Source organism: Etheostoma spectabile, unplaced genomic scaffold, assembly GCF_008692095.1.
Source record: "Etheostoma spectabile isolate EspeVRDwgs_2016 unplaced genomic scaffold, UIUC_Espe_1.0 scaffold273, whole genome shotgun sequence".
Lineage (NCBI taxonomy): Eukaryota > Metazoa > Chordata > Actinopteri > Perciformes > Percidae > Etheostoma > Etheostoma spectabile.
This window is the reverse complement of record NW_022605577.1, coordinates 91597-108943: the sequence shown is the minus strand read 5'-3', so window position 1 is coordinate 108943 and position 17347 is coordinate 91597. Positions and strand designations below refer to the sequence as shown.

At 39.3% G+C, this 17347-nt stretch overlaps 1 pseudogene; it reads right to left on the bottom strand.

Moving 5' to 3' along the window:
* Positions 1 to 1892: 1892 nt before the first annotated feature.
* LOC116685917 (ubiquitin-conjugating enzyme E2 D2-like) lies at positions 1893 to 13066 on the bottom strand (annotated as a pseudogene).
* Between the last annotated feature and the right edge of the window lie 4281 nt (positions 13067 to 17347).

Below are 17347 nucleotides of genomic sequence, written 5' to 3'. Positions count from 1 at the left end.
TATTTTAATCAGAAAACATGTCGTGTCCATTTTAAGCAACTAATTAATAGATGAAACAGAATTGACGTACTGAAATTTAATGTACTCGATTAGTACACAAACGCACCACCAGACGGCAGCAAAACGACTGCTGTCCAAAATGAAACCCTCCTGTTGTCTCGGGTCAAATTGAACCCCTTTAAAAATGTCTATATCTGAATTGAGTTTCTTTTAAACAAATAAACAAAAGGATTGGATTCATTTAGAACGCTCTTTACCAAATACAATTGTCACTTCATTCCTGAGAACTTCCTCTGTATGTTCCTCAGATTAACTATTAGTCAAAAAATTCATATTTTCCGCTTTTTTTTTAACAACTCAGAATTAGGTAAATTTCTATAAATGAGGGTTATTGACCATGAATTCTGAAAGTCTGAAAAAGGGACAAGAAAGGTAGTTTGTGTCCGGTTTTGAACGGGAGGACAACAAGGGTTAAACAAAAAAATAGAATCTGTCAAGTACATCTCCCAACGCTTCTAACCATTCATTCTGAACAATTTTGAAACCCTTCAGTTATTTCCAACCAGACATTCCCGATATCCACAGAGTATCTGCAGTAGGATGGTGCGTATGGCAGGTGTCTGCAGCCTTCACATGTCCCCGTCTTAACTCTGTATGTCCCAACAGGGAGAGTGAGTCAACACAGGATCATGGGTTTTATTACACAGTTTAATCAACACACAAAGCTCACGAGCCTCTCAGGTAATTCAATATACAGAGGTTTTGGCAAGAAGAGTGGGCGTTCTTGCACCAGAGCCAAGCCAGTCCCATAGCCATTTAAGTGTTAGCTTCTAATTTAACAATAGCAAAAAAAAAAAAAAAAAAATTAGGAAGGGGGGAAAAAAAAAAAAAAAAAGCACCTAGAGTTAGGGAGGGTGGGGGTGGGGTGGGGAGGGTTAAACTAAGAGAAAACAAATGCTAACATACCTGGTCCAGACCAGAACCTCCACTTTGTGAATGAAGAAAAGTTGGTTGGTGGTGACAGGGGTTTAATGTGCGTGCATGGGTGTGTCTATGTGTGTGTACAAAGGGGTCAACTTGGTGGGGTGGGAGTAGGACAGGAAGTGTGGGGATAAATCAAGTCCTTTTGTAGAATCCAACAGAAGACCAAAAATAGGGCTATATGTATTGGTTCATTTGGACAAGCCTGCAATGATTTCGTTTGATGTATTCATTGTATAAAAAACGAGGTGCCCTCGACTTGCGCGCGAAAAAAAACTCTTTTTGAATTGTCACTCTAGGATGGGAAATATATGACACAAAACAAGAAAGGGTGCAGAGGGTAAAAGTCCCTCCATTTATTGTCCCCCACGCCCCAAAAACTAGGGAAATAAAGAAGAAAAAAAAGAAGGTCCCTCAAGTTTTACAGAGCTCAAAAGGAATGCATTTAGTGATTACCGCCGGGGGAAGGTAGGATGCAGTGGAATGGGGGGGTGTTAGGGGGTGCTGCGACAGCCCAACCTGCACGGTGACAAAATGTAACGGAATAATACTGGAGTCAGGGAGATAGGGCCAGAGGTCACGGGGGAGGGGGAGGGAAAAGGGGAGTAGGACAGAGGGTGTTGCCATTGCAAGTTGACAATATGTACATGGAGGGTGGGCAGGTGAGTGAGAGGCGGGAGGGGAGAGGAAGAAGAAAAGAGAGAGAGAGAGAAAGAGAGAGAGGGGGGGGGGCAGAGGGAGTGTTACAGGTACTCTGGTGAAGGGGAGGTGGCTCAACGAAAGCACTACAATGGAAACCAACAAGATTTGTTTTAAACTTCATTTGTTTGAATGGTTTTTTGTTTGTTTTTCTTTACGTCTGAAGCTCCCTAACCTATGTCGTAGAGGTGGTGGCCATGATTTACCCAACACTACATTGCATACTTTTGTGTCCATTCCCGAGCTATTTTTTGTACCTGTGAACAAGCAGACGAGAGCGAGAGAGAGAGAAAGACAGAGGGGGGGAAAAAGTTATTAGTGATTTAGTTTTAAAAAAACCAACAAATATTGTTACATTTATACAAAAAAGTCTGTAGGGAATCTGTGACACTGTCACTCAATTCCATGTGTACATCATAATATGCCATCTTACTGTCTGATATGCTTCTTAAGCTTGTTGTCCCCCAAAGGGGACAAAAAGGCAAAAGAGCTATCATTGGTTTTGTTTATCATGTACTAACACCAGAAAACAATAGTAGGAACATCTAGCGATTGACGAGCAGCATCCTAATGAAGCCAAAATAATGTTGAAAACTCGGAATAATCAAGGCACATTATTTTAGGGGTGCCACCTTAACATCGATGGACTCATATTTTGTCCAGTCACTCATGGTTTATAGCTGAATGATTGTTCACAGCTGGATAAGAGCCTGCAGGGCTTTCACAACCGAGTCTCGTTTCTAATGACGCAGATTTAACTGTGACAGGACAGAAAAAGGTGGAGGACAGCACTCTGGCCAGGATGCACACACGAGACTGCACTCCACCAGAACCACAAAAGCATGACAAATTGAAGGGCTTTAATCCTGTATCACATTTGTCTATTCCCATTTTAAGCAAACATTAATCTATTGCAAGCAGCCACATCTTGCCATTCATTTTACAGCTACAAAAATTAACACTCAAAAATTGATAATCAATAGTACTTTATAAAGCCAGGTGGATTATTGACACCAGTAATTCGGTAAGAAATGTAAAAATGAGTGGTGGTGATATAATTCAAACCCTCAGTTGCTCTGTTTCCAATTAGAGCATCAGGTGGGAGGGAAAGGCAGAGAATTATACTAGATGGTCAAAAACTACTTTAAGGGGCTGGAATATAACAAAACGTTCTAAAAGTCAGCAGACAGCTGTAATTAACTCTTTGGAACGGCCAGAATCTGCAACTTTTTTGCTCACACTGTATAGATCAATTGCCAGCCATTAAGTCAACACGGGATCCCACAGTCGGGTTTGTTCATTGTCAATTCAATAAAGTGTTATTCAAAAAGAACGCTGCTTCCTCAATGTAGGCAAAAAGAAAGATGAAAACTGGAGCCAAGGAAGGCTGGAAGATGTTCGACGATAATGCGATCCTTCCAATCTGCAGAAACTTAAATCTGATGTCACAGCAGTCTCAAAACTACAGTTTTAGCACAACATGTAAAATATTCCTCCAGGAATATTAAAACAAGTTCAGTTTATAATAGGAATCTTTTGAAAAGCAGCAATATGGGAAATTGGACGTGGTGACTGCTCAAAGTGCAAAACGACGGACCGAATTTTCTGACCTGCCAGAAAACCCTCGACCAATGGAGAGCGTTGATCTTTCAGGCTGGTAACCAGGCGCTGGGAATCCTCTCAAGCTGTAACCGATCTTGCAGAAATTCAGCCGGATTCAGGTGACTATAGGAAATAGAGCCTAAGCAGTGTCTGCCAAGCTATGAGACTTGTTACTTTGAACAGTAAGAGGCTGTTCCCATTATCACCTCTGATGACACATGCTTAAATGCTGACATTCGTATATCTTGGCTTTCAAACTATGTAAAAGACAACACGAAATGTGGCTAATGATGTGCATTGCTATAAATCGCTATCAAATCTTTGTCTTCCAACTTTTTGTTACATCCATTTTTACTGCTGCAGACTATTGACAGTACCTTTTTTTTTAACCAATCATTAGCGGAGACGGAGCTTGTGTCCATTAGTTTAGGATCAGAACAGTCTAGCACAGGCTTCAGTGGTGTCTGGCAAGACTTGAACATTTTACCAGTGTTTTTTTTTTTTTTTTTATAATGTGTGATAAGAGGCGTACAAATCCGGGAATACATCCAAATGATGCACAAACAACCTGGAGTAATAACTTACTTTTCCTGTCGTCTTGTAGATCGGGCGATCTCGGGTACTAAGGGGTGTCCGGGTTTGGGTCACACAGCAGAGAGCAGATGGACAGGAGAACTGGAATGGACCAGTAACCAATCAGTATTCACGAATAACAACAAACCCAGACATTCTCCGGATGTATGTCAAAATGAATGTTGATAATACACGATGGGATGAAAGAAAAAAACAAAAATCTCTTGTGCACGAGGGACCCATTTAAAGCATTCCAGTAACAAAGCAGAATGAAAAGGGTACAGCTGACATTTGAAAAGCGAGAGGACTCCAGGTTTTTATAAGGACCTCTGGGTGAGGAATGTTGTGCGTTTGTGGGAAGCATTTCCATTTCAAAAAGAAATGTCAATGTCAATTTTATTTCTATAGCACATTTAAAAACAACAACAGTTGACCAAAGTGCTGAACAGGGTCGATGTCAAATACATAAACAAACAAGTGTAAAAATCACTCCGACCAAAATACATTACAGGGAGACAAACACTTTAAAATATCTCAATCCAGGTAACGGGGTTAAAAGCCACAGCAAACAGGTGCGTCTTAAGCAGTGATTAAATGTTTGAAGGTCTGTGCCGCTTTAAGATGCATGGGGAGGTTGTTCCATAGGGTGGGGCGCCCACTGCAAAGGCTCTATCGCCCTATTTTTTAGCTTTGATCTGGGAGTCCAAGAGCAGCTGATTTGACGACCTTGGCGTTCTGACTGGAGAATGGTGGCATAAGAGATCAGCCAGGTAAGATGGCGCCAAACCATTTAAGGCCTAAAAACAAGCAAACAAGATCTTAAAATCTATCCTGTAACGGACAGGTAGCCAGTGGAGGGAGGCCAGGACTGGTGTTGCGTGTTCATGTTTTTTGTTTTAGTTAAAGGCGAGCAGCAGAAAAAAACGACATGCTTCCCCAGTCTTATGCTAGTGTTTAAAGGCAGTAGCACTGCCATCTATCGTAGAAAGATCGTACTTTGGAGATGGTTGAGAGCGGGAGACCACTGTGATGCGCAGAATGTCAAGACAAATGCTGCCGTTGCTGTTGATATTTGGGTGGTAGATTCTCGTGGTAAATGCAACCTGAAACAGACAGAGAGAGAAAGAAATGTAGGGGGGGGGGGGGGGGGGCAGGTGAGAGGAACCAACAGGAAACTGGAATAATGTAAAGCTGAGGCAGTTTTGGCAGGCAAGGGCCCTGCATGTCTTCATGTGAGTGTGTGTGGAGTATGCTGCTTCATGTCTTGCTACTTTGGCGGTTTGAAGGGGTAGTCTGTGGGGAAGTGTATGGTCAAGAAGAAAACCCCGCTCTGGTAAGGACTGTCATTCTAATGCCGGGGAAGAGAGAAGCCCACCCATTTCCTTAGTGACTGAAGTGCAAGGATAACAAATAAATTCATACAAATGGAGTATAAAAAGATGAAATTCTAGGGTGCTGTCCACCAAGATGACACTGTCCGGGTTCTCTCTGCCATTATAAAGCTGAGGCACAGACTAAGCCAAATTAATGTAGCTTATGCCTTTTCTAAGATCCAATGACTGGAGTCGACCCCAGTGGGACTTCTTTAGCAAGTTGTCTTTAAGCTTTCTGAGTGGTTTTATTTATTAAGCTGGTCTAACTTTTCCAATGTCAAATGCAGATTGATCATAGTAATGGTCAAAATGATGTTGAAAAACTATTTCTTAAGGATGACCCTAAAGCCCTTCAAATAAGGCAGCCATGTCTTCCACAAACTAGGGAAATCACTGTAGTCTGACTAAAAGCGGACTTCTCTACGGCTGGGCGATTTAGAGAAATCAAATATCACGATATTCTTGATCAAATACCTTGAGGTCGATATGCAAAAAAAAAAAAAATGTAGGGTTATATATGGGGCTTATTGTTTTTACACAATGAGATTTTTGATAAATATTCTCCAGAAATGATTTATTGACTGGGTAAAGGTAAATGATAGAACAGCTGGAACAGTCTGGTAAGATCAGAAAATGACATCACTTTAGTGTAATGCAGCCTGTAAAACCAGGAAAAACCCTTATCATATAACAATATTACAATTAATCCAAATTTAAGATGATATCTAGTCTCATATCGCTATCTAGATACAACATCGATGTATTGCCCAGCCCTACCTTCTCCAAATTAAACTGATTAAGTAAGCGGTGAATTCAGTTTACTTAGCCCCATCAGATGCTGTACTGGTTAAGTGAAGTTGCTTGATATGCCTCTGATCAATATGTGTGTGTTGATGTGGGCTCCCCAGCAGTGGCTGACTAAAATCAGTACAGTTAGTGAATACTTACAGGTCCATATCGTGGCTTGCCAGTGAAACACTCAACAACAAAAACAGAGAAAACAGTTATGAAACACTAAGAACACAATGCATGGCTGGGAATATATAATATCCATGAAGAGCGTGTGTTTATTTACACGGTTGGTAACAGGCTCTTACATAAAGTGCAACTCAGGACAGATATTCTTGGAAGTGGTATTTTAAAAGAAAAAGAAAAGGGGTCATATTAATGGCAGGGGACTCACATTTACAGTCAGAAATGGCTCCTTATATGAATGATATTAAAGGTAGTGCTTAAAAGAAAACTTATCTGGACATGGGGTATAATTTTAAAAGTTTAGACACAAAATGTGACAAAAAAAAAAAACACAGCCAAGAATGACGTGATTGGTAGCATGTAAACCTGTGCTCCAATTCTAGCATCTGTTGAGGTCTAGAGGACAAATGTCACATTGAAGAAAAAAGCACAGTACAAACAAAGAAATGATGTTACAAGTACACGTATTTGTAGTTTATTTACTGAGCGGTTATTGAGGTTGGCTGACAGGAAGCGACATGTATAAAGAGTTTCTGCTGTTCTAGTGTGAAAAAAGGTGCCAGGGGACACACTGGCGCTTACCGCTGCTAGTACGGCCCTACTCGGCCCGGCGCAGTGCCGGTACTCACTTTTTGTAGTATTAGTACCGGCTCATGCGTGAGGTAAGTGTGGTGGTCGTCATAGTGACGCCGCAGGAAACTGCCAGTGCCCTAACGTGACACACACACAGAACTCTGGAAGGTGTGTTGCTTTTGATTGTCGGCATGTGGCGTTTGCCAGAAGACATTTTGTTTCAAAAGAAGCTGGTGGCAGCGGGAAAAAAAAATTAAAAAAAAACGTGGCTAAACTATTTAAAAAGCAGTTTTTTTTTTTCCCAGGACCCCGTCCCCGTCTGTCGTTAGCGATGATGACGCAGTGTCAATCCCGATTCTCTCCGACAATCCACAGTCTGCAGGTACCACGTCACATGTTGGTATCTAAAAATAAGGTACCTGTGAGCAGGTACCAGGGACTTTTTTGCATCTATGGAAAACCCAAAAAGGCGAGTCGAGTCGGTACATTGACAGAAAATCACCATAGTAAAGATGCCCAAATATGTTGACTGTAACACCACACAACACAGAGAAAAAAAGCCGTTTAATACACCACCCGCTTAAAAAAACGAGTTAGTTGACGTCACTGGAACAAGCTACACAGGCTGACAAGTTCCATGTTAACCGTCTTACCCTAACCATTGGGATGTTCACACTACAGGTTCTGTAAAGGGTTCTTTCTCTGCTAGGTACAGTTAGTTCAACCCAACAATTCCACACTCACAAATACAGATTTTTCTCAATGACATACAATTCTCACTTGGCAAAACTGCGTATGATTCTGACAGCTTTTTCTGATTATAGACCAATCGAAAATATTAATTCCAGTAGTGGGAACCAGACAAGGAAGTGTATTACCTAAGACAATAAAAAACCTTGACGTCAGCAAGATAAGTTAATCTTATGTTGCTTTTGAAAGCAAAGAATTGACTATTGAATCTAAATTCTAATAATAATAATAATAGTTAGCCAATGTAAAAAGGAACATGACTGTGATGAAAGCGTAAAGCTGGGTTAAAATTATCAATTCACCAATTGGAACCAATCTTTGTTTGAGTGATCCAATATTGATTAAAAAAATCCAGAAATCAATCATTTTTATAAGCCTTTGCACCATGGACCACAGACTTTTTTTTTGGGGGGGGGGGGTTAATTATTAATGTAAACATTAACATGCTGCATTATTAAATTAAAAAAAAAACACACACCACACACACACACACATTTGAGGTTTTCTTCTTGCTTGTGAAACTTCAGAATTAGGTTCCGAGAAGCTTTATATAGTACCTTAACTTATCATGGTCATTGCATTTCCGTGAGTGAATTTTATTTTTATTTGTTAAGTATGTGTGATATATGTGTGTTATGGTTTACTTGCTGCTAGATGCGTAAAATTACCTTCAGGATGAATAAATTATCTATCTGGTACTGTAAATGAAACTTCCCTGACCTAAATGAAATCAGAAATGTAATCGAGCTTGTGACATGGAATGAAACGATAAGTGAAATCATGGCGATAGCCCGCCCTAATGAAGAGCATCATTTTGTTCACTGGGCCTACATCGCGGCAACATGTCTGTGTTACCTTCACTGCTACTATGCTATGGTTACGTACTGGCATAGTGTTATTTCAGTTTAACAGCTGGTTTGATTTGCATTGAGAGACGATCTTATGGAAAGTTCCCATGCTATCTCTAGGTATGCCAAAGGGTGTGCGTGATATGGTGGTAGTTTAATTCTAAAGGCCGAGGGAACTTTATCAGGATGCATAGTATCGGAATTCATGAAATAACTGGTCTTAAAATTAAAAATGTGCCTGTCTCTATGGGAATTTAACATGGGGGTGTATACTTATGCCCCCTGTGTTTTGGAAGAACATTTATTATTACAAAAAATGATTCTTTCACAAAGAAAATTGGTGTCCTTAAAAAGTTGGATTTTCCTCTTTTTTTTTTAATAGGCATTAAGATCAATTTCCAAAAGATGTTTTTTTATTCCTCTTTTAGTCAACTTTAGTTAGAAAGCTCTCTTTTTTGTCATTGCACCACATTAGTGAAGTTCACAAAAATTGCAGCATGTTTGTTGTTTGGCCTAAAGCTTTTTCACGTTAAATACGAGCGGGCATAAAAAGGGACTGACACTATACCCATAAACTCTTATTTAGTCCTGTCTAGAGCTGGACAACTCCAAGTTTGGCTGTACAATAATCTTCTCAAAAATAATTATTAAAAAGTAACGTCTTGTTAGTCAAACCTCATTTATTTATTACTTCTCGTAGTTTGAATGATTCCCAGGGTAATCTTTGGTATATGACTGTTAAGTGACCTAGATGTTACTAGCAGGTACACAGCCTATGAAGTGAACTGCGCGTCTTTATTAGCATAAAATAGTTTTTTCTTAAATGAACATAAAGTGACAATGCCGTCACAGTCATACTCCTTGGGATCTAGATAATGTTAGCAGTTGATTGCAGTTAAACAAAGAAACAGTGATAATGTAAAAACTGTGATTAGACGTTCCAGCCTAGTCCTCCCATAAACGTAAATATAAGATGGGGAGATAGGTGAAGTTGGGGGAATACTGAAATATAGAATCAACTTTCAATGTAATACAGTCAAACAAGACCATAATGGGGGCTCTCTGACAGAGTCCCAACAAAATCCCAAGATTACACAAGTGATTATTTTCATGGGTTAGTTACTAAACTGCTGAGATATGCGTTCATGATAGTGGCCTATCAACACACACACACAAAACATTCAACAAACATAACCTTGACGACCAGGACACTAGACATGCTATAAAACAATGGGATAATTTGACTCCAATCCATTGTTGGTTGATCATTTTAAAATCACTTATACCAATAATATTCTCAAAAAAAATACATTTAACTAGGCCTGTAACAATCATTACATAAGTGTCTCATATCTATATTTTAGATGATTGCTGTTTCTTTGTTTAACCGCATTAATTGCTAACATTATCTAGGGTTTAAGGACTAAGTCTGTTGATGGTAATTTTGATTTTGTTGAGTTATGCCAAATTTTAATGAAAGAATTCTTGCTCAGACTGTACGCTAAAAGCGATGTTAGTTGTTGGCACTTGACCTATATACGTTCATAGCAACAAAAATGGCAAGGGGGGGTGGGGAAGATACAGTTACAAAACATGTTATGGTAAAGAGGCGGTTTACTTCATAGGCTGTGTTAGTACAGTGTCTGGGTCACATAGCGACTATAACCAAAGGCGTATCATGGATTTATTCAAAACTTGAATTTGTTTGAAAAAAGTAATAAACAAATAACTTGTTAATTGCAATTATTTTTGAGACAATTGTACGTGAAAAAATTGAAATGTAAGCGTACGAAACAATATGAATTTGGAGTGTGTGATATACTGGTGGTTCACGCAGATTTACTTTATTTCATTATCAGTATTTTCAGAGGATGATCCGTCAAAAAAATGCCATTACTTGAATACTCCCCCGTTGGGTGGTATGAAAGTTGTGTTAAGATGCAATACATACATTTAAAAAAATAAAAAGAAAGTCCATTAGTTTCTGTACATAAGGACATTAGCAGTTGACACCAATTAGGAAAAACTTTGTCTTGTTTACTGACAACATTTGGAACTCCCCTTATACTTGCCCGAAAGCAAAAGTGAAACGGACAGTTGCAAGAGTTGGGAATACTATGCTATTAATGAACCAGTATTTGACAAGAGGCAGTTTACAGTAGGTATTTCCTTGATCTGCTTACTCAAAAACAGAGGTACCTCCTTAAATTGTTAAATACCCTGGACTACATAAGAAGGCAGCCCTCACTGATGCTTACATTTCCTTTGCAAGTTACACTACATAGGCTTGAAAACATTTGTATGTATTGACTTAGGGTTGGGCGATATGGAAAAATTCAAATATCACGATATTCTTGACTTAATACCTTGGTGTCGATATTGTAGGATTGACAATGGTAGTTTAACAAAAATAGTTTTACAGTGTGTAAAGGCAAAAACAGAACAGCTCGAACAGTCTGCTTTCCAAAAATATAAGACGATACTAGCCTCATATCACGATACTGATATAATATCAATATAATGCCTAGCCCTTATTAGTGCCAGTCTTTGTAAATTTAACTATTGTGGGTAATTCACCGATCCAAAATAATCACATTAATCATAATTTTAACCCAAAGGAGCAGATCTGGAGACACTGCTATCTCGCAGATGATGGTTAATTAATCTGTAATAAATTAGAATAAGGCATTCTTTTTGGGTCATTATGTATGTATATGATTTATTAAATAAATATTTATTATGTGGGCGAGTTGTTTAGAGTGATTGGCAAGAATAAGGGAAGGGTTAGACAGAAATGGGTTTGTTACCCCATCACACAGCACCAGGGCAACGTTGGTTGACATGATGGACTTACTGTCATCTCTACTGGTCCGCAGAACACTGGGCTGGTGGGTCCCGTGCCAAGTCGTTCAACTCCTGAGAGAACATGTGACAAGTCAGTTGAACGGGTTCTGCAAGTATTTCCACAAACATGTACATACATACAGTACAGAACTGGCAAAACGAAAGAACAAAAATTCCTGGGGGAAAAAATATAATAATCTGAAATAAATGTTTTGTTCCACTTAAAAGGCTCTGTATGAGCCCTCCGTATAGTTGACAATCCCTGGTTGTGAACAGATCCGAAGGTCAGTGCCACTGCAGTTGCTACAAAGTCTACTGCAACAGTGACAATTAAAAAAAGCCATTCCTACTGACAGAACAACACTATAGTAGCAGCGTGAGCTTTGATTACTGGAGCGATCGCTATACAAATAGCATTCCTCCAGGTATAGCAGGGTAGAACGTGTGACAGCCAAACTGAGATCACGACAATATGACAACAGAGGGTTTTTACTACACACAAGACACTCAGGTGAACCGAGTAGAAGTGGCTGTGTGCAGCCGTGTTGTAACGTTATGGTGCAAACACGACAGCAGCACCACAGGATGTCAAGTGAGAGAAACATCATGCTGGCGGTGGTCAGCCACATGACGACACCGGTAAGGTTGCTGGAAGAATTAACAAGACAAAACCCAACATTATGCTAACTCGAACGGCTATGGTGACGATTTGCTGCTCGCCTGCTGTCAGCAACATGGCATCAAAGGCGAACAACGCGTGGGGCCTGTTTTAACCACAGCGACACACTGCTAACGCTATCACTAGCGTTTCGCTGTGTATTGCTCATTTGTCGAATACAACAATTATAATGTCAAATACAACCAATAACACTATTTTTTCCACCACTGACGTTGCTGAAAATACCTAACTTACAATTTGCGCACTACGAAGACAGTTAAACGTTAAAAAACAGGGATTAAATAACGTAAACGATAGCACATCCATTCGTATCTTGTAGGCTGTTAAAATTGTCACAAAACATGAAAACATCGACAAAGTCAACAAACAGTAACGTTAAAAAAGAGTTTAAAAATGGCAAATAGGTTAATAGAATAAGCGATAGAGTGCCCTAAAATTAAGCTAACGTTAATGTAGCCGGATAACATTATCTGTCAAATCAAGAAGCGAGTGTAAGCTAGCTTAAGTAACTCTATAAATACCGTTAGCTAGCTACCTTACTATCACATATGGGAAACTACACGAGATACAATAGCCGAAACACCAAACGAGTAGAAACTACCGTTAATTTAGCTACTGTGAAGCGTAACGTTAGGTCATGTAGTAAGCTAACGTTAGCTAGCTAGCTTACCATGAAGCTAGCTTGTCCGAGTTAGCAACCACCGGGACAGATATGCTAGCTAGAAACAGATAGCTAGCACACCGCTAAATCGCTGACGTTACCTAGTAACCGGCATAGCTAACGTTAGCTAAAACATTTCGTTATATTCGCCACTAAAGACATCGATGGTGAACCGATGTAACATGGCGAAGAACAGCTAAAAACGGCTAACTAAGGTTACTAACGGTTCATAGTAGCACGCACTTTGGGACCAGACATAGCTACAGGCGGCGCACCCGCTACTCAGAGACCGTTAGCTGGCCGTTGAAACCAAGAACGAGTTATTTAGTCAGTATTTTGTATTATTTTCAGTTATTAAAACGACAGACAAGCATCAGTGGTCAGCCTTGGATTTAAATCCCTAACGAAACTGCGAAATCCGGGCCTCGTCGTTCACTTCCTTACCTTGTGAATTCTTTTCAGAGCCATTGTTGTGCTAGCGCTTCTGCAGGGAAAACGTGCGATTAAAATGGCGATGGTATCAATGTCCGTTGGTAATACTACGACTTAGTTTTCATAGAACACCGTACTGTGCACTCAATTTACCGATCGATACAAGAAGGAACCAACGTCAGAATTTCGAGACGAAACTGAAAGATAGAAGGGGGTAGAACCGCGGTCCTTCCTCCTACTGCAGCGGCTACAAATCACTGCGGCCTGGGATCTGCCAGCAGCAACAACGACAAGACTTCCGAACTCAACTCTCACAATAAAAGCCCATCGTCATAATCCAAACTGACTAACTTTAGTAACTAAATTGAAAATTATATTTGAATTTGCCGATTTGGCTGTAGGCTACTCTTTCTCATACTATACATTAAACAGCACCTGTTAGGCAAAACATGCAGGGCAACAATCAGTATCAATCAGATATTGCCAATAGTACTTATGTGGAATTTCCTCAGTGAAAGGGGCATGCATGAACAACAAACATATTAAAAGATAATATGAAATAAACAATAAATACAGAAAAAACAAATAGACATAGATACAAAGCACTGACTGACTTATGTGCAGGTCCAATGAGAGGAACACTATATTAAGCTGCAAGTAAACAATTGATTAATCTGTCAATTTCTGTCTCCATCAATTGTTGGTTTATGAAATGTCAGAAATAGCAAAAATGCCATCACAAGCAACAAAATTCTCCATCTGAGTAGTTGGAACTTGGACCAGAGAATGTTTGGCACTTCAATGATAAATATGTATTACTATGAATATAAATAAAAATTATTAAATTATCAAAAAGATTCATTTGTCTACAAAGTCGACAAATTGTTTCACTCTGTATATTATAACATGGTCTTTCCTTTTTCAGAGACCAATATGTTACTTGAATTATTTTGTGTTTGGCAAAAATACAAAAATACTTTACGCACTTTAAACAGAATTATTACTTACCGTTTTCAGATGTATACTTGGTTTGTGTTTCTACCAGACAATGTACATGCTTTAATGTTTATTGAAAAAAACTCATTTTTTTCATGTATCCTGGCTGCTGCAGCTGTTAGGGTTTGTTTCACATTTTGAAAATTGAACATCACTGTTTTTTTTGAAGGCAGCGGCCCAAGGCGGAAATCATGTTGTTGGAACGCGCTCGCTCTCCCTGCGCTACGAAGCCGATCCGCCGACATGAGCACGTAGCGCAGGGACACAGTGGCAGTACAGCAGGATACGAGATCCTGGCATCATTGTGGCTCCGGGTTTGCAACGGGGTTCACATGGTCCAGAGGAGCCAAAATGTCTACCTGGCTCGCATTTTGCTTCAATCCAGGGAACCTGTGCTAAGATTACTCTACTTGCCTACAGTTACAATATTAGGCTATTTCCAGATAGTGAGTGAATGTGGTTACACTTTCCAATGCGTTGGTTACATTTCAATGTATTTACATTTAGGGGGTAGTGTCATACAGATTAACTAAACTCGGGGGTCTTCTCAGCGGGATATTATTACAAAGAATTGTGATCTGGAGATTGGGGGTAGCCTACTGTCATGGGATATTTATTTTGAGGAAGCATTAAAACCTAGACTGTAATTTCCATTAGGCCATCAATAAGTGCACATTTGTTAAATAAACTGAGCTAAAAGCAAATAACCCTGCAAATACTGCTATGTTCATATAACACGCAGCCACCAACAGCACATATGCTTTTCACGTTAATTACTTAAAAACACACTTACAGCTCCCATGGCATGAACATTTCACTGCAGAGTTTTTTTTAACATTAATATGGGCCGATCTGGAATCTTCCCCTATGAGGTCATAAGAAGCAAGGTTACGTCCCCTTTCTCTTCTTGGCCGCCCAGAGAATATAGAGAGAAAGACTCATGGCTTTAGGGACCACTAAGGTGTGTATAAAAGAGACTTCAGATAGGGGATCACTAAGGTCTATATAAAAGAACTTCAGATTAGTATTAGGGGACCATAAGGTCATATAAAAGAGACTTCAGATCTAGTATTAGGGGACCACTAAGGTCTATATAAAAGAGACTTCAGAAAGGGGACCACTAAGGTCTATAAAAAGAGACTTCAGATACAGTATTAGGGGACCATAAGGTCTATATAAAAGAGACTTCAGATACAGTATTAGGGACCACTAAGGTCTATATAAAAGAGACTTCAGATACAGTATTAGGGACCACTAAGGTCTATATAAAAGAGACTTCAGATACAGTATTAGGGGAACACTAAGGTCTATATAAAAGAGACTTCAGATACAGTATTAGGGGACCACTAAGGTCTATATAAAAGAGACTTCCAATGCAGTGTTAGGGGACCACTAAGGTCTATATAAAGAGACTTCAGATACAGTATTAGGGACCACTAAGGTCTATATAAAAGAGACTTCAGATACATTATTAGGGGACCACTAAGGTCTATATAAAAGAGACTTCCAATGCAGTGTTAGGGGACCACTAAGGTCTATATAAAGAGACTTCAGATACAGTATTAGGGACCACTAAGGTCTATATAAAAGAGACTTCAGATACATTATTAGGGGACCACTAAGGTCTATATAAAAGAGACTTCCAATACAGTATTAGGGGACCACTAAGGTCTATATAAAAGAGACTTCAGATACAGTATTAGGGGACCACTAAGGTATGGTACACTGCTATGCTACAAAGAACTACTACAAACTAACTCTTCATTCTAACCCCAACCGGCCCGTCAGACACGGCCTCCCAAGAGCCTGGGTCTGACCGAGGTTTCTGCCTAAAAGGAAGTTTTTCCTCGCCACTGTCGCACTGTTGCTTGCTCTGGAGGAAAAAACTGGAACTGTTGGGTCCTTGTGGATTCTGGAGTGTGGTCTAGACTGCTCTATCTGTAAAGTGTCTTGAGATAACTTTTGTTGTGATTTGATACTATAAATAAATTGAATTGAATTGAATTAAGGTCTATATAAAGAGACTTCAGATACAGTATTAGGGGACCACTAAGGTCTATATAAAAGAGACTTCAGATACAGTATTAGGGGACCACTAAGGTCTATATAAAAGAGACTTCAGATACAGTATTAGGGGACCACTAAGGTCTATTTAAAAGCCTTCAAAGAGCCCCATGTCATGGGATCTTAAAATGTAAAATAAGAAATTCAAAAATGATGAAGTCTCTTTATTTTTCAGCAAATGATTGAGCCACTTATTTTAATGAAGCTAAGTAAATAATACCTAATGAATGCCAGTAGGCTATTAATCTAGACAGTCCAAATATATAACGTTGGGTCCTTTCTACGGAGCACTGTTGGCTGCAGAAACTCTTCACAAAGGGTTCAACTTAGTCATTGAAGTGTGGCATTTGTCACCGATTATGCAGTAGACCTATTGTCCTACAATAGACATTCAATAGGCTGTACATGTGAATGCTTTCATCCTGTTCATAATTGTCCTTACGCTCTTATGAAATGTGTGGACGGACGACGCAAAAGCCAGAGATGTGTGAAAAGGCAGAAGGGCTAGGCAGAGTTTACCAGAAATAAAAAAAAAGGGTCTAACATCACATTTTCTTTAGATTTTTAAAGCAAGGACGTCCAAAATCTTTACATCTCCCATACCATCCTCCAACTGGACACAATTACACTTTTGGGTTGGAACATAACTATAACATATTATACATTAACATTAGTGGCATTCCTAGTGGTGGCTGTATTATGAGGATTCTTTTTGGGGGGCATTTTAGGCCTTTTATTTTGATAGGACAGCTCAGACATGAAAGGGAAGAAAGAGGGGGAATGACATGCAGCATGTCTACAGGCGCACGCTCTACCAGGCGAGCTACCCAGGCGCCCTGTATTATAAGTATTGATAGTAACATTTTGCAGTATAAGAGCTGAGATTTCACATTTCCTTACACAGAACTGTTTGCAACATTTAAAACATCAAGATTGTGCACACCAGTGACAAAAACAAAAAAATTAAAGATAATGCAAAAGCCGCTATACCCTAAACAACCAAATAGTATACCTTTACATTTATATTCAAACGCAACCCAGTTTTTTAATCATTCCCGATTCCCATTTTCTTAAAAACTATATCAACTGGTGTCCAGATTTCTTCATAAAAGCTCAGTTTACCACTCAATGTGTATGCTTTTTATTATTTTTTTCAAATTTATTCGGGCATATTTTTATCCCAGACACCAATGTTTGTCTTGTCACTTTTTCCAGTTCAGACTAAAAAGTAATTTTGCCTAACATACACACATCTATAAAGATAGATAGATAGATAGATAGATAGATAGATAGATAG